Source organism: Phlebotomus papatasi, chromosome 2 (assembly GCF_024763615.1).
Source record: "Phlebotomus papatasi isolate M1 chromosome 2, Ppap_2.1, whole genome shotgun sequence".
NCBI lineage: Eukaryota > Metazoa > Arthropoda > Insecta > Diptera > Psychodidae > Phlebotomus > Phlebotomus papatasi.
The window spans coordinates 94,124,785-94,147,904 of record NC_077223.1 but is presented as its reverse complement, the minus strand read 5'-3'; the positions used below and the strand labels follow the sequence as shown (position 1 = coordinate 94,147,904).

General features: G+C 33.4%; 1 protein-coding gene across 1 annotated transcript in view; it reads left to right on the top strand.

Annotated features, from left to right (window-relative positions):
* Positions 1-1,454: 1,454 nt before the first annotated feature.
* Positions 1,455-23,120, top strand: part of LOC129802464 (sorbin and SH3 domain-containing protein 1) — a 139,172-nt gene continuing 117,506 nt past the window's right edge. The window contains exons 1-2 of the mRNA XM_055848319.1: positions 1,455-1,481; positions 5,043-5,119. The gene's annotated coding sequence lies outside the window, so the exon portion shown is untranslated. The remainder of the gene's footprint in view (positions 1,482-5,042; positions 5,120-23,120) is intronic.

Sequence of the window (23,120 nt, the reverse complement as noted above, 5' to 3'; positions counted from 1 at the left end):
GGAGAATTCATCCAGGAAATTTTTTAGGCGACCCAAATATTTTTTTTAGAGAGCTCATGAAGAACCCGCTTATTTTTCAGAGATCCCAGGGAACATATACTTTTTAAGGAACCTGGGAAACCCTTATATTTTTAAAGAGAACTTACGGGAAACCCACAGGGAAGCCATAATTTTTCCAGGAAACTCACGGGGGGCTTGTGAATTTCTATAGAACCCAAATATTTTTCAAGAAACTCGGGGAAAAGGTGAATCAATACTATATCTGGAAAATGGGAACTCGTGCCACTCTGAGTGTTTATATGAGTTACCCCTTGTTACCCGGGGATCTTAGTGGTGCAAGAGGCAAGACTGTTGGCTCTTGGGCGGTGAGATCTCTGACTCGACTCTCACAGCTGTGAGTTCGAGTCCCGCCCGGTGCAAGCAACTGAATGTCGAGAAAAAGACATCTTTCACAGAGATAAAACGTAATAAAATGTACCGCCTCTGCCCAATAAAACCTTCAGGGGCACGGAAGAAGCATTCACTACTGGGAAGGCGTTCCTGGCCGATCTATTTATCAGCAGATTCTTCCAACACGAGGCTAATGAATACATTGTAATACCAAATAAAGTGTCTCGATACGTTTAATAATAATACCCCTTGCCTTGGCTTGGTAACTTTGTCACCCTTCTTTTTATAAGCATTTCTTTAATTCTAGCACTTACGAATGGTCTTTTCCGATCAGACAATGTTGATAAGTTCAATGAAGACTATCCTTGATTGTTAGGGCCTTGACACGTTTGCGACATAAGCTGAGATACGGATTAGTGACAAATTACAGGAATGTAGTTTAACTATTATTTCGAATATAATTACGTTAAGCCGTCTCTCGGCTAATCCTCAGGTCTGTCATGTCAAGGCACTTATAATAAAAAAAAACAAAAGCTTACAAGAAGAGGGGCAAAATGACCCTCATCTACGGTACTGCTCAAATTTGGTAATTGCTGACCAAATTTATTCATTTTCTTTACTGTTTACTGTACAGTGCCTTAAAATTTAAGTACATGTGCTGAAATATTTAACTATACTTTAAGTGATAAGTAAGAAATTTCATCATTCTAGAACTTAATTTACTTATAAACACCTTTACTAAAAAAAATAGCAAATATAAGGCATACAAATGTAAAATCTTTTTGTTTTGCTTAGTAAATGAGTTTCACTTTTCGGGGGAGCTTTTTACCGCTTTTTGTAAGTTTCTAAAAGAGTATCTAATTAAGATAATTGCCATGGGTTGAACCTTCTAATGAGATTTCCATTCTTGGGGAAAAAGCACCATGAGTCTCAATGAAGCTATGAAAGGTTCAGTTGCTAATTTGTTGTTTTTTTTTCTGGTGTTTATTTCAGGTCAATTTGGACTGTGAAATTCTCCATCAATCCCAATCAATATTGAGTGCTGGAGACAGTGAGGCGTTAGAGGGTGATTTCGTTCCGCCAATTACTGAGTAAGTTCTCTTCTCATTAAACCTCAATGATAGCCATTAATACTTGCTTCGACCTCCGGGGCAGATTTAATGGTCTTCTAATTGAAGAAAGCATGAAAAAGGGAATTTTCCACTTAATCCTTGTGTGATATCCCTCACTTCAAAATGTGTCACAGTGCGGTGCCATTGAGTCTCCAGTGGTATTAAATATTGAGGACAAATGTTGTTCTGGTGGAGAATGGTCTTTGAAGATTATCCATGGGGAGGTGTTTTTCCCTCTGAAAACACATAGAATAACCTTCCTCACAATCTAATTCAATAATCGCAAAAGTTTCCATAACATTCAAGAATATCTCTTTTCTTATCCACCCTTCGCATCTAATGTGGTGAGAAACATGAATTTTGCTTTGAGAACGGTGAATGTAAAGGAATTTCATGTTTGAGCTCAAGTTAGAAGTATATATGGGGAATGGCAAATAAATAAATCTCGTCTTTCTCCATGACAAGAAACCACAAAAGTCATGAAGTTGCTCCACAAACTCGTATCCCAACCAAAACCATCCACAATTCCCTTCAACTCCTCCATCTAACTCAATCCAGAGGGATGAGAACCAGACAGAAGTGCGAGTTGGAAATATATTTAGCTCACCAGGTCTGACCAATCTCTGCAGCATCACATCTTTTCAGATTAGACTATTCCAAACAAACTCCCTAACCCATCCTTAACAAATCAGCTCTATTGGACCCCAATTGAGCCACCCAAAATGCCCGCACACGAAAAACTTATGGTGAATCGGAAATAAATCGATTTCCATGTTTAATCCTACTGTGGGAATCGGATGTACGCCTACAGCGCATCCGGTTAATACACATAAATCACCCCAATGGCCATCAATTAACTCCAAATCGAATAATATGAAGGGAATCTCCTTTTTCTATCCTCATTGACATTCATGAAGAGATCCAAAAAGTTTAGTGATTTGGTAAATACGAGAGATTTTGGATAGCAGAATGAATTTGGCCAAATATTGTAAGGATCCCAGGGGTTGACAGACATCTTTTAGTAACAATGTTGACAAAGTATTAAACTTTGGAGGACTTTTATATTTTATTTTCCTTACTTGTTAAGGGATAGCACGGATAACACAGAACTTAAAAGCATAATCTTAAAAATAATTCTGAAAATATTGTTCTTCAATGAATAATTTTAAATGAGACCGAGGGCACAATCAGGCAGGAGTAGAAATAGCCAGTGGATTTTTCTAGTGTGCTTTTAAAAGTACAGTGTTGAACATATTTATTATTTTATGAAAGTAAGACCACATCCATATATTTTATAAAAGATTTATAAGTCTGATGCTGTTACAAGATAAACTTTTATCATCTTTTTTACTATACACGAAGAAAAAGCTTCATTTGCTGGCTAAATGTACCCTCTGTAGAAGAATTCTGAATATGACAATGTCATATGACAAGTTTGGAGTTTTTTATGTGGTAAATTCGGCAAGACTATTCGAATATGTGACTTATATCAATCATTGAGAAGTTCATAGATCTGCTTGCACCGTTCATATGACCGTTTCATACTGACCGAGCTTTAAGGTTGCCCTTCTTCCCAATTAAACCACGAATATTTGTCGTATGACATTATCAGATTGTTACAGCATTCCTTCTACAGATTTCCCCTAACGACAGTTTGTTGTCCTGGGCCCTAGAATAACCCTTTTATTCGCTCTCAGGAGCCCAGAACTCGGAGCTTCATGCTCCTCACTTCACGGTCCAACCCAGACTGCCTCTATTTCCCTTTCGTATTCCATTTCTCTCATGCTGTCATGAAGGAAAATGGTACACAATTTTCAAATAAATGACTGTTAGGACTATTGTAGAAGAACCGACTCCTACAAGTTTTCATTCCTTATAGGGTAAGTGTTTTAAATTTCGGCATAGTTGCAAATAAGCACCAAAGTCCTAAGTTTGAAATTCAATATTTTTAATACATTATTGATATTTCTTGTTACTGTTACTTCCTTTTCGGGAAGGTTGTGTGGAACCTTGAAAACTAGTTTATCATCTTTGTTTTCTTTAAATCACTTCCTAAAATATTGAAAAATTAATAAAAATATGGACATTGCATTGGGTAGTATTCCGGCCACTTTGAGTGAAATACCTTCCACCTTTTTTGTGACCACCCTTTGTGACGCAACGAATAGAAAATTTCAAAACGTCAAACGAAACGAGTTTAATATTTAGTTTAATACATTTATATGACCCACAAGCCCTGAGATCTTCCGTGTAATTTGTCCTGAAGACCTGAAGAGTAGCATCTCAAATTTAGGCGCAGATTCCCGTAGCAATTTGCCCTTCCTGAACTCTTCCAAGGCCTTTTCCACATCATCTTTTTTCACACATAAAATTTTTCTCCAAAGCTTTCGACCCTTGGTATGGGTCTTTCTCAGTGGGTCACTTTAGGACTTTTAAATAACTGGGAAACGTCTAACGTCTGCAGACGTTCTTGGGAATTCGTTTATTCTTATTTTCTTGATTTTCTCGAAAAATTTTTCTGTCTTGCTCTTGGCTCGCTCTCAATCACTTACACTGAGGAATATCCATACCAAGGGTCGAAAGCTTTGGAGAAAAATTTTGAGTTTTTAATTGAGGAAAAGATGCTGCCGAACACCGGAAGATCTGAATCCGATTACAATGCTGCTCTGTCAATGAAGTTCGAGCAGTAGAGATACAAAATCTCAATCGAGTTTATATAAAAATTACTTTAAAAAAAATTTATCCCAAACTGAATATTAGAAATTGGAGGAGAAAATTTATTTTAATATAAATTATCTCATTAAATTTTGCAAAATATAATATATTTGATAAGAAGCAGCGCATTGTACTAATTTCAACGGTATCCTGCACTCTGCAATTATATCATCGATTTTATATCGTTCATCCCGTTTAGTTAAAATAATATAAAAATTCTCAAACTGTGTAGGTGTAGGTAGTCAGAATCAATGAGAAATCTACATACTCAAAAATTAAAACATAAATTCTCTTAAAGGTATCTAGAACACTAGAAAACATACTTGTTTTTTTTAATAAACCCGGACGTTGTTTGAATTGAAAATTGGAAAACTCAATTTCCATCTACTACTAAAAGTCTGGAATTACCTTAGACATAAGTATTTCACTTTGGGAAGAAGACATAAAGTGCATAATAGGTTAGTGAAATCATTATCTCATGAAATTTTCCAAGATTTATATTAAAATTATTGAAATTGAAAACTAGCTGACGCAACATAGCTTTGAGTAATTCACCTGAAGATATGAAAATTTGCATCATATTAAAGTTTTAATTAGATACATAAGCTACTCCACAAGCTCAACATTGCTTGATGTTGTTCAATGTAGTCAAAAGGAGGGTAAACAACCCTCTCGAATAAAGCATTATTGGAGGCATGGGTGACATACTCGAAAATAAATCTAATTTCTCTCTCCATATCTCATTATTTCTATATACATACATAAGTATGTTGGTATAATTCTTGTGTGTCTCATACATTTTCCATATATACATTTACTTTGCAGATCTTTGTCGCATATTCTGCATCCACGGAGGAAATTATTGCCAGAGAAGCGAGAAGTGGAAGGAGACAATTCCCCAAGTAAGCAAAAATATTTATGATTTATTGGAGTATCGTCAGCGTACCAGAGATTTGTTTGCAGATAAATATCCTTAGTTCTCACTCTACGAAAAAACTCTCTAAAAGTTGAAATTTATATTTCACCCTTTAACCTCAGCTGAACCCCTTTCTTTCAATTTTTATAGCAAAATACTAAGTTATTGTTTAAATATGACCACGATTCTTTTCGCAAAAATAAAAGAAGATAATTTTAGTTCCTCTTATCTCTGAAGATTTGTCTTAATTAATCGGCAGTAACAGTGCATAGATTCAAAGCAATTAACTTGTGAGACTTTTGACATGATAATTCTGTAGAAATGAGATAATTTTGTTATGGGTTACGTCACTTTAGTGAGGCTTGATAAGCAGTATTACATTGTGTAATAAATGATTCAATATACCAGAAATACAAACATTTCATCATGCTTTTAAAATATTGAAAAAATATGTATTAAAAAACACCATTCATCCTAAAATAGACAAAAGTTATGGCAACCTCTTATTCTCACCATTTCAATTATATTTTTATCAAAATATTGTGCATTAATAAATACAATAAGATCAATTATTTTATATATGCGTTTCGAACCCATCGGCCTTAATCGGTAATGAATTAGTAAAGTTTGATTTATTTTGTTTAAATGACTATGATTTTTTGATTTGTAAAGTCTTTGGTAACCCCTCATTAAGTAGGGAGGAAAATGCCCATGATTCGCACGATCCCAAGCTTCGTAATGACTAATTTTTTCTTATGTTTCTCAATAAATGTGGCTCATCGCATTCATATTTTTTAACGACCAGGGAATCTGCCTAATTTTGAAAATATATTGCGGAGTCACATTTATTGTGAAACATAGGAGAGATTTAGTCTTTACGAAGCTTGGGATCGTGCGATCATGGGTACTTTCTTTCAAACATTATATCTCGAAATGGATTCTTGCATATTTTCCTCTCTACTCTCCAAAATCCCATTTCTTAGTTTATCTAAAGATTGGTTCTAGAGATTCCATTCATTTTTTGATATGCTTATGGAATAGTTTGTCCAGATGATCATTTTTTCAATAGACATCCTTGACCAGGAAAATATTCATTTTGAAAACTTTGAGGATCAAATGTCAACCACTCTAGAAGATCCAATTTTCAATGAAATTGCTTAAATATGTTTTTTCCTGAAAGGTCTTAAAATTTCAAACCCGGAGGAATCGATTTCAATCGTCAATAAATCGGTAAAATAGGTAAAATACCCGTAAGTGATTTACCGTAAATGAACATACCTTTTTATTTATTTTTAATCAATTTAATGGGTATATGGGTAATAAAATAGTATCTACCCAAAAACCATACGAAACGATAATTCACAGAAAGCTCTTTTTCGTAATTTAGAGCATTCCAGAAAGCTTGCGCACTTTGTCTGCTCTTTTTCTATAAATTTATCAAAATAAATTACGGGCAGTTAATTTATTTTAACCGTGCTATCAAACTGGGATTTTTTCAATTTGTATATTCAATTTAATTTTCAGATGAATTGATCCTATGCGTTATTTAACATTAAAACCAATCAAATTGATAGATCTTCACTTATTTATTAATATAAACTATTGGTCCACAAAAACCTGTTTAGATATGTTAAAATAGCATAAATGTGGTTGCTCAAATAAATTTGAATTCAGTAAATTAAAATGTTAAAATTGCTCATTAATTTCGATTTTATTTCAGTTAAACAAGTAAGTCTTTTGGAGAAAATTGTTTTTATTAAATTAATTATATTAAAATAATTAATATTATTTGTGGCCAAAAAATAAGATAAGCATAGTGATATAGTGATAAACTTGTACGGGAGTGAAGCTTCAGTATGGGAGCAAATTGCTCAAATTGCTAAGTTCATCCAAAGCCATTCAAAAGAAATTATTGTGCCAAGAAATCTCCTGTTTGTATGACTTCACATAGATTTTTAATAAGATTTTTTGAGAGTCTTTTAATGAGCCATTCCCTCCAACCCTACTTTCCCTACTTTCTTCTGACTTTGGGAATCCTTCTGCATAACAAATAAGTGACTTATAAGGACATTTTGAAGACTATTACACATTTTTCAGAGTCATTCACAATCAGAAATCTCACGGCATTATTTAAAATTGAGCAAATGTCTTGCAAAATGTGTCCTGGCTGTGAGAATTTTCAATTCAATTGGCTCAATTGAATTTAAAATTTAAATTGCGAAAATCCTAGTGTGATAGCACCAGACAGTCAAATTTGTTTTTACTGAGATTTACAAATTTGATAAATCCAATGATGGAAATTGATTTTATATGAGCTTTGAAAAATACTATGTATTAATTTTAGTCTGAAAAATTAAACTTTACAATTTCATGTGCTTTTGAGATTATTTTTTTGATTAATGTAACAATTACGTTGCAATGTTTGATCCCCATATTAGATGCAAAACGGTGAAAAACAACAAATTAAAATCTTCTAATAATCGCTTTTAGGTAACTTTAAGACATCTAACCTGATAATAATAATCACATTTCTATTACCTCTATACACTTTCAAGATATGCAATTTAAAAACAAATTACAAATTCAAATAATACAAGATAATGAAAGCTTTATAAATTCAGATTAATTTAATTTATTTTAGATTATATAAACAAAAAACTAATTCGCACACAGCTTATTCCAAAATAAACAAGCAGATTTTTAAACAACTATATGTACAACCCTTTATTAAAACCAATTTTATTCTTTGTTCTATTTCGTCTCGCTGTATACTTGCTCTGGGGCGACTTATTGAATATGAAACAAACAAACTGTGAAATGATATTCTTTTTTTTTCAATATTATATACAAGTCTCAGACTTCTCCAGCAATATAAATATTCGAATAAGTAAGAGACGATGTGAGTAAAAAAAAGCAATAATCGAGAAGGAAATAAAATAGAAGGGGTATTTAGTGCCATGAACCGTGAACCAAAAATATTGGAATATAGTAATGTCTTATGCGGAACACAATACTTTGCAGACACTGACTATCTTTGCAATGTTGTCTTGGAAGGAGACAATGATTTCCAGTTGTGTTTCAACCGTGTCCCAAAGTGTGTCTTTCGGTGTTTTCTTGGAAGATCTGGGAGGTGGCTCAAGATGAAAATCGTAGAATGTCCCAATTGTTTTACATCTAATTCCGATGATTCTGACGCGGACTTACCACGGGTGAAGAGTTTCGTTGATGCAGCTCTCAGGAGATTTACTCTATTCCGTTTGAAAGATGCACCACCCCATCGACCGAGTAGAAAATTCACTGTCGAGAGAAAGCACAAAGTGAAGAAGCGAGATCTTGTTCGTGGTGCAGCAATTCGAGGTAATTCAAAGCCACCGCACTGATAGAAACGGTGTGACAAATTAACAATAAAGCTGATGAAAATGTATTTAAAATATTGGCAATTCATACCGAAGGTGAAATTATTCAATCACGCTCACTTAGACTCCTATTATTGCGTTCAACAGAGGAAGTATGCAATAAGACCATTTTAAAGGTTTTAAACGTTAATAAATGGAAAAGGTTACAGAAAAATAATCGAAATGAAGTGTAAATATTTTGTGTTTCCTATGAAAAAATCAAAGGGTCTCAAATTTGTTTTTAAATAAATAATGCCCAACGCACAATAATTTTTGTTTACTAAACATGTTTTTGATATTTCAATGAGAGTGAGTGAGATCTAGATCTAGCCATCTCGCTCACTCCTATAGAAAATTTTGAAAACATGTTTACAATCAAAAGTTATTGTGCTTTGGACAAAAAGCTATCAAATCAATTAAATAAATAAAAAATATATATGTTTTTTTAATTAGAAAATCAATATTTTCAGAATAATTGAAGTGTTGTTTTATTTTGCAATTTTAACAAACACGTTCGGAAATATTCTCTTAATATTTTAGGATAGAAATATGGCATATGGTTATATTAGAGCAGAATTCTTATAGGAAATTGAAATAAATTTGCAATTCAAGGCAATTATGAGTCGGAAATGTGTATTATCTAGAGTTAATGAACTCTATTAAAACTAATTATTATAACTCGAATTTAATTAAGATTCATTTTAAATCACGTGATGATATTTTTTGTTTTTTATTAATATTCAATTTTGTAAAAGAAACATTTTTCAAAATTTCGAACTTGTAATTAAACTGTTTAGAATTAGAACCAACTGTCCTCCTTCTGGTATACTGATGCTCTAAAGAAGTTACCATCTTCAATCGAAAAGTAGACAAAAGTAAAATTGCAGACCAAAAACTAAACCGAAAACCCGATTTAACTTTATTATTGTTATTTTTGATAAATCTCATTTTTATCTTGGAAATTCCAAATCTTCGAGAACTAGGCTACAACTCAAATCTAAAGACCGCTTTAGACAGGGAGTGTAATACGGGCTTCAGACCTGAGACTTAGCCATATGGCTTAACTGTACTAATTTTTCAACAATCAAGATTTTTTGGAAAAATTTGGCTTAGTATTGTATTATTAAGGACAAATGACCTACTACATTCTAAAACAGCAATAAAATTGGTTGCTATTTAGGATTTTGAGGCCATCGGGAACTAGGCTAAACCTCTAGTCTGAAGACCGCTTAAGGCGTTAAGTTATCGATCGCTTAATTTATTATGCAAATGTTCCGATACGAATCCTCTTTACGTCACGAGAAAAGTCCTGTAATGCAATTCTGTAACGATATGACAATGTCAAATAACAAATTTTCCTGGTAAATTAGAGAACAGGACAGCATTAAAGTCTAGTGAGCATTGAATGACCGTTGCAAGGAGCGCTATGAGGTTCTTAGTTAGTAACTGATATGAATTTTATTTTCGATTAATTTTTCAGAATTTACCACATAAAAATTTTTAAATTTGTCATATGACATTGTCATATCGTTACAGAATTTCCCTCCTGAGCACTTAAGGTGTTTGGATCCCACTCAATGTGTTCCACTTCACTTAATTGCACATGGCTTGAGATTTTAAATATATTTCCCGATTAAAAATAATTAAAATAAAATGCTCAAAAACCTCACTTACAAAAGGTCAGGTTTCTATATGGAATCTTATGCCCAAGACACACTTTTGACTTAAACCGATAGACGTCTTAACGTAATTATAATCAAAATATTGATTACGCTGAATTTCCATCAGTTTTTCATTAACCCTTTAACGACGAGACACTTTCTACGGGACGAAAATCAACAATAAAAATTTAACCGATAAACAAAATCAATGAAACGTCTTACATCTGACTTTGGAACATCCAAAAGATTCTTATTAGATGCATTTTTATCTCTACGAGCGATAGGGACAAAAATAGCCCAAAAATTTAAGTAATTTTTCTAACAATACCAATGAATAATAATTTTCAGTCTAATGAAAAATATTACGTATAAATATTGTAGTTTCTTTTCCCAAAACGGTTTGGCTTGAAAAAAATTAGAAGTATAAAAAATAATTAAAATCATTTTTCAATATAAGAATTTAAATATTCGTCATTTTTAAGGTTAAATATTTACTATATAGCAAATAGTTGGAGACTTGCAAAAAATATCCTAGATTCCTTCAACCTTCTACTTTCAAATTACGTACTAACAAAAAAAATAATTTCAGGTAGTCAGGAAAAATTATTTTCTTTAGTTCCAATCGTCCTTAAAGGGTTAACTAAGCCATTTCTTAGGTTAATCCGAAAAACGGATTAGTCAGAAGCTGATGGAAATGTTATCTATCTGATCACTATTTTGATTACAATTATGTTAAACCGTCTCTCAGCTTAAGTCGTAGTAGTGTGTCTAAGGCATTATACTCGTATTATCCTATTACGAAAAAATGGGTTCTAAATCGAATATTAAATAATATCTCAATTCTGATTTGTAAAAGACAAGGTATTTAATTTTCCGACAGAATTTTTCACAAAGTTGTATCTCAATTTTCAAATTGTTCTGAGTTATTGCATCAAGAATCTGCAACGTTTTGTATCAGTGTACCTAGTGGATGTTTATTACTCTCTAAAAGAACCTACTAGAAAGTTGAACTGTGTTCTCATTTTAATTGTTTCCCAAAACTATCTCAATGTATTTGACTCTTTTTCGAGTCAATTTTCTGTATTCAACATCCGGTGGTCGTACCCTCCATCTCCACCATATAGTTCCATATATAATTCCCAGTATATCTCTGCAGTTGTTGTGTGTGTATACAAAAGAATAATTGTTTATGTTCGAATAAGAACCAAGCCCATCCTCTGAAGTCTTCCTCATTTTATAACCTATTATTGCTAAATGAAATTGATTGGAGCTTATTTTTATTTCTGGGATCACACTAGCACATAAGCATATAAATTTTGTTACAGTAATTCTACTTGATGCCTGCAATGTTGCTGATTTATTTTTCTCTCATGTCAATCAAAATGCTGAAAGAGAATATAGCCAAAATATCTATTCTATTCAATTTCCCAATAGATACACCATCGACCTTTTGGCAGAGCTTAATTGTTGCTTTTCGCATTATTTATCATTCGAATTCATCATTCAATATGTATAGAGGTAGCCAAGGTCAAAAGCCACTAGAAGAAGTTGAATAATCATGCTACAGGTACACAAAACCTTTTAGACAGAAAAAAACACGCCTCATTATTAGACAATTAGCATAATAAATTTGTGAACTACACAGACACCTGTCGTAAATACTTACAAAGAATAGGAAGAATAAGAAGACATACTACCTAAAAAACATAAACAGGGTGCGAGTAATCTGTTGTATGCCTTAGTATTGTTTATAATTCACCCATATTTCACCAATCAAATAATGAGCGACATAATCGAATTCCGCGATATCCATAAATTTTCATGGGAATGTTAGCTGAATATTCAGGGAATGGTACAACATTAATAAATGCCTATAAAATCTATTAAACACCATCAAACTATACAATTTGCACTTATGAACAGCCAGGTGATTCGTCAATCAAAACTATTCAACATTTCAATAAAGATTCTCCCCGTCCATTACACTATTACATTTTTAAACTTCAGTCATTGTAATAAATTAAAAAATAAATTGTGTCGCAGAATACATTTACCTTAAAATTCTTTCAGTGTCGAACTTTGTTGTTTTGAATGAGGCTAAGACCCATAATTATCAGTTGAAGTAAGAAAATATTATTATAATTTTGTATAAAGCTAAGTTAAAGTATTCCAGCTTTGAAGAATGATCGATCTCAATATACTATCTCTAGAACTATTTTTAAAGTATTTTACTGATACAGCGGATACAGCAGTGTCGGATTAAAAAAGATTCCAAATCGTTCCAGCCTTGCGAAGTACATGAACTCACGAGAAAGAGCTGTCCTTGTACAATCCTTTCACATGGTTCTTGGGTGCATACCGATTTACTACCGATTGAATTTATTCATAAATTAAAAAAAATACATTTCAATAAAAAATTAAGATCTTTCAAAAGAATCCAAATTTAAGCCAATCGGTTAAACAAATTGCTTTTCAAAGTGGTTTAACTTTGACCTTCGAAAATTCGATATCAAAATGTTTTTCGGTTATAGGTGTCTAAACACGAAATATTCGCTTTGACTATCCCCAATATTTACATATTCGAAAATCTTATTCACATATTCGAGAATGTTGCCCTGGAACGCCTTGGGATCGAACCCGAACATCTTCCTGAAGTGGCGGAGGATCGACAAGCGTGGGCTGCTAATTTGGGTGTCATGGGCCCACGACCCCAATAGGGATAAGCGGTTGAAAATGAATGAATGAATGAAAATGAGAAAAATTCTTAGAGCTATTTCGAAAGAAGCCAATAGGAATGGTTTTGGAGGGGCAGAAGGGGAATAGGGGGATAAAGAAAAAATAATATCCTAGATAATATTGACTTATGGGAGCAGGGATTATCGAAAACCGGAAGTTGATATCTCTTACCGTTTGGCTTTTAGCCATCTAACAAGCATTCAAATAAATAAAATAAATTTTTGAAAAATATTTAAGAAAAATACATCAACTACGGATACTTTACCGATCCATTGTCGATTAAGTCCGATACTATCGGATTAGAAATTTCAAGATTTTTAAAAAATATTTAAATGTAAGCAAATCGGTTAAAATATAGGCCATCCAAAGTGGTTAATATTTAACATTCGAAAACTCGATATCGAAATATTTTTCGGTCCTAGATGTCTAAGAACGAAATATTTGCCTTGCCCAAGAAGCCAAATAGCTGCCTTATAGAACCAACTATTAAACAAGTCTTTTAGTGCACTTTTAGAAGACTTAAAGTTAGAATTTTCTGTAGAAATTCCTATAGGAGCTCTTAAGATCCTTAAGAGTGCGCCACTCTACTTATATTAATCTCAATGATGGGAACAAGAGTGTTATAAGCAAATAAAAAGATTTTTGGTTATATAGTGCCTTACTTAAGGAATTCTACAACACTATATTAAGAAAAAATTGTTTCTTGGGTGATTACCTCCAAAAAATATTCAAAAAACCAAAAAAAAAATGCTAAGAGCCGTCTTCGAAATAAAAGAAAAAACATGGTTTTAGAGGGAAAAAGTTGGATGGGAGGAAGAAGGAAAAAATGTCCTAGATAATATTGACTCATAGGGGGTCACAGAAGACCGGAGTTGATATCTCTTACCGTTTGGCCCCTAGCCATGTCACGAATTGGAAAAAGAAATGTGGATTATAAACTGCGTGCTGTTTGAGTTCGAGCAGTAATATTCAAGCATTTCCTAAAGATTTATTTCCCTACGTATTAGGTGAGATTCTTAACAATCTCACCTACTATAATCCTAACAAAATTTCATGTCGTCCGATCGCGCTCAAACTTGGCCAAAATGTGTTTCGCCACTTCCTGATCACGAATATATGGGGGGCTAAGTTACGTTCCCGGCCGGCCGTCCGGCCGCTCTTTGGAGCTTAATAGCTCCTAAACTAAAAAAGATATCGACTTGCGGTTTTCGGCAAAGGTTAAATATCGTATGAAAATTGCAACATGGTGCATTGACCCCCCACCCCCCACCCCTCCTTCCGCCATTTTGAAGACCCCCCTTTTTTTGTTTTCTCAATAGATCCGCCCCTATGGCATCGAGCGGGCTCAAATTTTAGTATGTTATAGCTGGGCCTTAGAGCTTTCTATCAGTACCAAACTTAAGGTCCCCCGACCCCCCTGACCCGAACTATAAGGGTCCAAAAAAAATTTCTTAAAATGGCCATAACTCCGGTTCTAATTGTCAGAATTTAAAAAATGAGGGCATTTTGGAAAGCTCTCGTGAAATGCCACTTCCCCTTCTAACATCGCAAGTTCATAAAACCACCGCTAGGGGCGCTATTATTAAGATTATTATTCAAGATAACTGAATGGCGTCTCCCAACTTCAGCTCTAAATCGAATTTGCATGCACTCCGAGTTAGCTCACGTTAAGAATCTCACCTACATAAGCCGGTTAGGATTATCTGTCCCTTTTTTTCAATAATTTGCTAGTCCAAGATAATTTTGAACGAATTTATAAATAATAAATAATAATTATCTTCCAAGCTCCCGCAGTTTTTTTTTGTTTTTGGCAGAGGCGGTCCATTTTTTATTACGTCATATCACAGTGAAAATGTCTTTTTCTAGGCATTCAAATCTGTGCACGTGGTGGGACTCGAACTTACAACTGTAAGAGTTGAGTCAGAGATCTCATCCGCCCAACGGTCTTGCCTATTGCGCCACTGAGATCCCCATTTGCTGAATGTTTGGCACAAGGAGCAGTTCATAAAAGATAGATCCCTTCTAATCCCACTAATCCCACTGAATAGCAAAAAAATCTTCTTTTGCAACTCATTAAACTCTTTCTAACGACAAATTTGCAACTCTTTATAAAACTGTCCAGTACAATTGATATACATAAATATTATAATAAAAAAATTATATGCATGATAAGTACATGATAATCTGCATAATAATTTTTACCAAAATTTAATTTTTAGATTCCTCTCACTGAGTTTACATGATTCAGCTGATCCATACGATACCAAGTATTCTGTTATCCCTGTTATTTATGATTCCGGAAAAATGAGGAATATTAATTTTATTTTAATAAGTTTATTATCAAAATTATATAATTATTTTTAGATATTCTTCGAAGCATACAGTAGAGCCCCGCTATTAGCCATATTTGGTTCCAGATTTGACACTTGGGTCGCACTATAGTCCATGTCATTTTTTAAAATTTTCAACGACTTTTAGTATTGAAATTGCTCGACGGCTTCCACTTTCTTTGCGATTTTGGTACTTGTCCGCGCTCTCTTCATTATGGATCACAATTATCACAACTACTCAATAAAGTTTGTCAAAAATATTAAAATAATTATGACAACATTGCATGTCGCGTACTAAAAAACATAACCTAACTTAAAATCCAGGGGCCCATCAAGCCTAATAAAAAGTGAAGATATTTTTCACTTTTCCTTGTAAAAATTTTGCAGCTATTGCACCGCGTCTTAAACAAATTTGCTCGTAGTTCTTGTATTATTTCGGCGAGCATTATGAGATATGTATTTTTAGATAGCTTTTAGTGCCCGATTTCGAAATATATCAGACTTATAAGTCAATTCTCTTTAGGAAAAAACTTGCCAATAGTCTTCAGTGCCTCTGCAAAAACGTATGGAAAAATGAAATGTGTAGAGGCCCCTATTAAAATCAGTGTTTTGAAATCACTTGTCGATAAAATTGTGGACTATAGAGCGATGACCTATAGCGGAGCTTTACTGTAATTAAAATAAATTGGTCACAACGCAAGTGGTTAACCCTCTAACGGGTAAGACCGCCTCCAGGCGGTCTTCACAAAAATCACATTTACAGCGACAATAAAGGTTTTATTTATTTAAAAGTGCTATGGTGTGTCCTCGGTAATAGTCTTATAAACATCTCTTGAAAGTTTGAACTCATTTTTACTCTTTATTTTGTTGCTATTCCCAGTTTTGTGTGACAGGTCATAGAAAAAGCAACAAAAAATATTTGTGCAAAAAAACTCATTTTCAATTTCCATAAAAATACCGATTTAAAGTTATCTGACTAAAATAAATTTATTTTTTACTGAAAGATATGTTATTCTACTTTGTATATTTTATTTATAAAAAAATTGAAAAAACTAAAAATGTGAATTTTAGAAGCAAAAAGAGTTTCAAAAAATTTTTATATTTTCTCACCTAGCGCCTAAACAAAAAGAGATAATGAAGAATGGATGGTTTTCTCGACTTTATTAGATCATAATTATCCTAGAAAACGTTGTTTTAGAACTTTTTTCGAATATTAAGGAAAACACCATTAGAGGGTTAAGAAATGAAAATTTCGAGCCATCCAAGTCTTTGATGTGTAACCCTCAGGGCAAAACAGTGGCAAACTTTCCTTTTGTTTCCTTTTTTTTAGAAAAGAAGGAAACGAAAGACAAATTAAGAAGCCATTAATATTGTGATAGGCCGCTGTTTCTTTTCTCTGAGTATATATTAGCTTTTGTTAACAATATGTTGTGAATATCAAATTTTCAAATTGGTGAATTAGATGAATTCTTTCCTCCCTGAAAAATACAAATTGAATACAATTTATGTAAAGAGTTTCGGACAACCCAGTTTATCTTAGATAATTTTGAAGTAATTTAAATGACTTACGAGAGAATTAATATAAATTAAATGTGAAATCAGACAGATTAAAAAGATAGAAGCACTGTGCTTCTATAAATTACGATTAAATTGATGACAATAACAAGATCGAGGGGAAAATGAAAAGAGGTTTAAATTTAATTTTGATTAATTAAATGTCCATCTCAATGCAGACTTCACTTCTTATTTTCTCCGATTTCATGGCAAACGAAGAAGATAAATTGGCTTTCAGTAGAAGTTGGGCAGAGATAGTATAGAATTTTTTCGATTACGACCCTGGTGCAGAAGAGGTATATGATTTTAAACATCGAAGTGTAATACGTTTGATGCCTCCCATATGGGTATACAAAGGTGTGTTGTTGGCCTCACCCACTCACAAAACTGATTACAAGAATGCATTAGCATTTATGGGATTTTCTCATACACACATATTCAAAATATGCTGTTTCGTGTAAAATATAAAATGTGAGAACATTTATTACCACCCACCAACTCGTTTGAACTATTTACGCAGCCATTGTGCACCACGAGGGTGAGGGGAGAACAAAGAAAATCCAACTTTGGGGTGGGAAAAAAGCATAACATAGAAAATATCCTCAGACCCTTCATTAATGGGAGTCAAAATGGGGAGGAAAAGACATTCTGCTCTCAAGGTATCTTACAACTTTTCTTACAGTCAAATGTTACAAGAGAAAGTGATAAACATTCTTTTAGGACTAAAAATCATCTATTACAGAGCTTTGTGAAGATTAGCTCTCAATTTTGTAAATAACATTATCTGTGTTCTATTTAATTTAATTTGAATTTTAATTAGAAAATTAGTCTAGAACACTCCAATGTGAGGCCTTTTATCAAATATTATAGACACAGACAAAATATCTTTAGATCTTTAAAAGGCGACAATATAACAAGTATTTAAAGATTATCTTACAACGTAAAACAAAATTACAATGCCTTCGTAATATTTTCATAAAAGTTGTGTATATTTTCCGGAATTTCTCTAAATATACAATTTTGTATGCAAAGTAGATAAAACAATACTTTTAATTATGAAAAGTTTCCTTGTGGTGTTTATGTTTTTAATTGAGTTATTCTATTTATTTTTCATTTTTAATATATTCTACCAATTAAAGAGGGGTGTTTAAGCTCTCAAACTTTGTGAAAATATCCTACTTTTTGAATTTTACCTATATATGTGTTCTTGGTGCCTGCCAAAATCCTGAAAGTCAAAATCCGGAAAGATTGGAAATCCAGAAAAGCTATAATCTCGAATCAAGCGCCTGGCAAGTTGTTCTTTTTTATAAGGAGCTATTTGAAGCCAATTCCTAAATTGATCTAGGACTCAGCTCACAGTGATCCAAGGAAAAAATTTATTTAAACAAAAATTTAGTATATTTATCCCTCCATACGGAAAGGTATCTTATAATACGGAAAAACTTCTCACTTTTTAAATATTTAGCATAACAATCACGAGTGCAGAAAAATTCCCATACGCATTTGTATGTGAAAGTAAGAAATTGGCTTCAACTTTGAAGGCCACTCGCCGGGGACTAGTCTCGAATGGCTGGAAATCCCGAAAGCCAAAATTCGAAATGGGTCGAAATTCTAAATGGACCAAAATCGTGCCAAAATTCCATAAAGCCAAAATCCCGAAAGCATAAGTCACGAAGAGACAGTATCTTATTGGCGTTTCAGAATTTTGGTTTTCAGTATTGTGGCTTTTAGGAATTTTGGCGATTCGGTATTTTGGATATTTGAGATTTTGGCTTTTTGGGATTTTAGTTAATAGGGATTTTGACTCACTCGGGATGGTTATACGGAATTTTGACCCGTTCGGAATTTTGGTATTCGAGATTTTGGCTTTTGGGATTATCACCGGGACGCTGTTGAAAACCAAAATCTCACATGGGCCCGAAGTCTTGAAAGCCGGAATCCCGAATGGGTCGAATCCCGAAAAGCAATCATCCGGAATAGGACAAATTTCCGAATGGGCTGTAATCCTGGAACACCAAAATCCCGAAAAGCCAAAATCCTGAAAGCCGAAATCCCAAAAAGCCAAAATCTTGTTAGCGTTTCGGGATTTTGATGCTCGTGTTTTTAGTTTTCATGATTTTAGAATTTCGGAATTTAGGAGTTTCGGGATTTTGGCTATTTGAAATTTTGACAATTCGGGATTTTGGTCCTTTATATTGGTTATATGGGATTTCGACCCATTTGGGATTTTGGCTTTAGGGATTATCTTACAACGCAAAACAAAATTACAATGCCTTCGCAATATTTTCATAAAAGTTTTGTATATTTTCCGGAATTTCAAATAGACAATTTTGTATGCAAAGTAGGGGAAACTGGGGCACCACTAAACACGGGGTACCACCAAACACTGCGATTTTTTAATCGGATATTGGATATCAGAGCATAAGACCAAGGAATTTATAGGCACTATAGGGATGCTTGTCCACTGAAGGAATGGTCGAGATAGTCCAAGTAGTTTAAAAATAAAAATTACTGTTTGGTGGTGCCCCAGTTTCCCCTAGATAAAACAATACTTGACGTTCAGAATTTTGATCTTTTAGGAATTTTGGCTTTTGGGATTATCCCCAGGACCCGTTTACAAAACATCTATATAAATATTAATTTTACTTTGATTTCCATTATAAAAAAAACCAACATTAATTTTTACAGATTAAAATTAGAAAAACAAATTGCTGCAACTTCGGCAGTTGGTTCAAAGTTAGTTTGAAATTATGTCGGACGTTTGAGATTAATTGGTATGGTATATTGATTATTCAAACCCCAAACTTCCCATACAAGATGGTGTTTCACCATTCTTGATGTTCAATAACTACCCCAATAAAGCATCTGGCATTCAGTTTCTAATGAGAAAGTTTCCCAAGAATATCTCATTGCGAACGTTATACGTTGTCTTATATCTTAGGGTATTTTGTGGCATTAAAATTTATTGGGATTTATATTGATCCAAATGGAAGTTTCTTTATCTCCAAGTGATTCTCAAAGGTGAGTCTAGAAGAGGGAAGAGATAACATTATGGGTGAAACCAGGTGAAAGAGTCTTTGAGGACAAAAACGTCCTTCTTCATCACAACTGATTAATTTTCTCCAATTAGTCTGTCCAACATTCTCATCCGTCAATCATTAGTCTTCCTGCCCAAAGGGTGGTCCCTCTAATGGTCTCTATGCCCTCAATCTGCCCACTTTTCCTCATAAATTAATTAATATGCACTATAGGGGCGGTAGAATATTCCTAATCCTTCTCGAAACATCATAGTTAAATAACGCAATTTAGATCTCGTCATTATACATTTTTGCACTGATAATCTCATGGTATGCGACTAACATTAAGTGATTTATGTTAATGGAGAAAAAACACCCTGTAAACAAAGGTTCTGGGGTTAAATGAGACAGAATAGAGGTATCAGAGGTATACTAGAAAATAATTTTAAGAGTCGCTATGTTTATACTTATTATGAACTTTTCCCTTTGAACTCATTTGAGGGAGTTAACTCTAAAATTTAGGGAAGGTACATTCAGTGGATAATACTATTAAACTTGAATGACGGGCTCTCTTCTTCAATTGAGCATAAATAATTTGTTTATTCTTTCAAAAAAACCTTTGCTGGTTAGGTATGATTCTTTAATCACAACTGCTGTGATACTTTGGGTTTATGCAAATATTTTTGATCGGGCTCATATGGACAGGAAATATATTTTTAGGATCCTTAATTCTGACAATGATCTATAACAAAACCATTCCAACAGATTGACCGGTTGTCGTAATGTTATAACTCCGGTTTATAAAGAAATATTAATACTTTCAATTTAAAACTTAACGCGTAGGGGAAAGTGGTCTGCATTTGAATGCAGCAGCCTTGGAATGTTTTAATTTTTCTCTTATTTTTCAAAGAAAAAATTCTATGAACAATAGTTAGTAGTATTAACTATTTTCTATTAACTTCGCTTAACAAAATGGAATTTTAGCTTTGGGAAATAAGAGAAAAATTCAAGCATTCAAAGGCTGCCGCATTCAAAGGCATGCCTCTTTCCCCTAAGGAACTTTGTAATTTTGTTAAATCGGTTTTAAATTGATACTTTTAATTGTTTAGTGCTATAAAAGTTAAAGGAAATGAACGGTTTTATTCTATCTTAGAAAGGTAGAATTTTAGGGATTTGAATGATAACCGTCAAAACAAGTGTATGCGAATTCGAGATTAATAATAATCGTTCTGTCCGTCTGACACAGAGTAAAGGCTCAGCGTTAAGATTATAATTAATAACCACCTTTAGACTCTATTTTAGGCCTTATCGGTAAGATCTGAATGGTTTCCTAATTAAGGGCTGGATTTTGTCACATAATTGCCTATACGATTTTACTTCCGAATTTTATAGAAACGGTAAAAGCTATACCAGGATAGTAATATGTTTTATTTAATCAGTATTAACGATTTAACACTTCAAAAAAACACAAAAATTATTGTGTTAAAAAAATTGTCTCAAAAAAAATCACAAAAAAAAATAAAATCACGAATTTTATAATTGTAATTTGTTTACTGATCCCTATCCCGTTTTACACCAATAAGAAGCGGATATCTGACATTGGTCTTCCAATTATACGAATAAGAAAGCATGCTTTGTATGTATAAATAAATACATGTCAGAATATGTAATTGAGTTTTGTATATTAAATTTTGACTTCAATAACATCTTCCTATGGTGTTCTTAACATAATACATTTATAATGATGGGCAGGATATTGAGTTGGATGCCTTGAGATTCAAAGGAATTTCTGCTAACTCGCAAACAATGCTCGACAAATCCGATTCTCATTGTAATAAAGTACTCAGATGTTTCGGATGGTTCCTATTCGTGTGTGCTAAGAAGGAGGTAGGAGTAACCAGTGTGCACAATTCATTTGCTATTATATCTTCTCAAATTGTTTTGATATAGAAGGATCTAGTGCAAGTACAAGTGTGAAATTGAATGGATTTCTGTATTCGAATTTGAGAATTACGGAATGTATTGTTCTGACATTGCTTAAATGGTATATTATATTGTCACTGAGGCAAGAGGTTGGCATATAGGAGGCCTCTTTTGGCACCAAGAACCACTTGTCCATGGTAGTTTTCACTTGCGAAAATGGATGTGAGATTGCCTGATGAAATTGATAATTCCCTTCTAAATCAGACATCTGTACATGAAAGGCCTTTAAAGTTCCTGTACAACATACACTTTAACATAGTTTCCTAATTTCGTGGAGTATATTTCGTTGTTAATTAATTCAATTCCTTCAGTATTCACAAATCAACCATGGAGTAATTGGTTTTGACTCCCAAACTCAGATCTAGAAACATTGGATTACCTAGTAAATTGCATATAGGGCATCTAAATTTAATTGCCGTTGAGTTTATCGAAGGAAACTTCATCGTAATTCAATATTGAATCCCAAATAAATCAATTTGCCAACAGCATTTTAATTGATTTCACCACTTTCGCAAACAGCATTAGTTTTTCATTAATCACATATTTCCCTCCGTTCATCGATTGTCAAATTAGGTGAACATTTTGTGTTTCTATTGAAAAAACTTCAAGGTTTATCGCAATGAGTTACCATCATTAGGGCCATCTACTTTATGTCAAACTTGCGAGCAACTTTGAAGGATTGGACGGACACATGAAAATTCAAGGGGCTTACTGCAACAGTTTTCATTCAAATAATTTTAAATTAAAGATTTGGAAAAAAACTGATTTATGAGTAAAGAGGATTGAAAGAAACTGGGACGGTCGGGATAGAATAGTGGCAGTAGTAAACATGCGGTTTTGATTATGTCGATTATTTCTTCAGTTATACAAGGATCCTTACAGTACCTGTAAATTCATATAATTCTCGTCCTCTGAAATCTCATCTGCTTAAAGATTGCAGTGTTTACAACTACCCCATGTGTCATGCTTACTACTGCCCCAATTCCACCACTAATTCTTAATTTTTCGACAACATTTTGAATCCATTCCTAGAAAGTTTTTGTTTTAACAATCTTCTTACGGAGAGTGAAAGAAATTATTGGAGCTGTCTTCGAACTTGCAAATGGTCCTGGCCGCCGCGCGCCCGCAAACTACATAATGATGATGTCTTCGAACTATAGATTTCAAAAAAAGTATTGTCTAGTTTTCGAGATATTCAACATCGAGTTTTCGAAAATCGATTTTCTAATTGATCAGACGTAAGGGCCTCGACAGACCTGAGAATTAGCCGAGAGACGGCTTAGCGTAATTAAATTCGAAATGATGATTAAA